Source organism: Ostrea edulis, chromosome 9, assembly GCF_947568905.1.
Source record: "Ostrea edulis chromosome 9, xbOstEdul1.1, whole genome shotgun sequence".
In the NCBI taxonomy this organism is placed as follows: Eukaryota; Metazoa; Mollusca; class Bivalvia; order Ostreida; family Ostreidae; genus Ostrea; species Ostrea edulis.
In genome coordinates this window covers 68,598,042-68,599,547 of record NC_079172.1, presented here as the reverse complement: position 1 = coordinate 68,599,547, position 1,506 = coordinate 68,598,042, and positions in this window count along the sequence as shown.

Here is a 1,506-nt window from a genome sequence, read left to right as displayed (position 1 = left end):
TACGATTGATTAATATTGTTTAACGTCCCTCTCGAGATTATTTCACTCATATGAAGACGTCACCACTGCCGGTGAAGGGCTGAAAAATTAAACCTATGCTCGGCGCTTGTGGCCTTTGAGCAGGGAGGGATCTTTATCGTGCCACACCTGCTGTGACACTTTGCGGTCTCATCCGAAGGACCGCCCGATTTAGTCGCCTTCTACGACAAGCAACCGCATGGGGAAGCCCGGGGTTCGTATCCCGGCCGCGACAGATCTAAGTCGTTAAAATAGGTAGTGACAGTTCCATCGTCAGACTCTCGGCATCAGGTGTGAATGTCACGGGTCCTCGGAGATGACCTTTAAAACGGATGTCCAGTGTCACAGTAGATGTGGCACGCTAAACAACCTTCACTGCTCAATGGCCGTAAGCGCCGAACTTAGGCCTAAATTTGAAGCCCGTCACCGGTCTTGGTGACGTCTCCATATGAGTGAAAAATTCTCGAAAGACCGTCGCCAGACGTTAAACAAGATACAAACAATCGACTCGTGGTAATCCCCCCTCTTACTTTCGTGATTGGTTGGTCCAGTTCGAGAATTTTTCACCATTGCCAGTGAAGGGTTGGAAAATTATAGCCTATGATTGGCGCATACGGCTTTAAGCAGGGAGGAATCTTTATCGAGTTGCACCTGCTGCGACATGAAGCCTCAAATTTTCGGTCTCATCCAAAGGACCGCCCTTACGACAATCAAGGGGTTCTGGGGACCTATCCTAACACGAATCCTTACGGGATCCTATGATTGGTAAGTGGTTCAACTGCCTGAACATCTACAACAACGTAAAACGTAGGGATTTCGATACACCTCAAGTTTTACACAATATACTACGTACGGCGAGTTAACACCGGTCGCGGTAGTTCAGTGGTAGAATGTTCGCTTTGTAACGTAGATCGTTAGTCGTGACATGCCCGCGCCAAACTTAAGATCGCGAGATCCGGGTTAGAATTGGTTCTCAGTAGCCCTTGCTTGTCGTAAGAAACGACTAAATGGGGCGGTCCTTAGGGTGAGACTGCGTAAACCGATGCCCTGTGTGGCACGATAAAGATCCCTCCCTGCTCAAAGGCCCTAAGCGTCGAGTATAGGCCTAAACTTTGCAGCCCTTCACCGGCAAATGGCGGCAATGGAATAAGATATTTTCGAGAGGGACGTTAAACAATATACAATCAACCACTCAATTTGATGGACACTTTGTCGTACCCCTGAGCTTACGACACCTGGTTCACCTACAAATTCTAAGTAGGAAGAATTGCTTTAGCACACTGAAACGGATGTCTCCCAGACTTCCCTTCCATTTTCCAGTCTTTTTAAAAACATTTTTAGGGATCATCTTTAAGGTAGAAAATTAAGACTTGCGGTACATAGCACATTATTTGTCGAAATGCGCATCTGGTGCATCAAAATTGGTAGGCCTACCGTATAAGTTTTACATATAGCATTCGCATATATGGATGTGTGCTTCAAACAAGG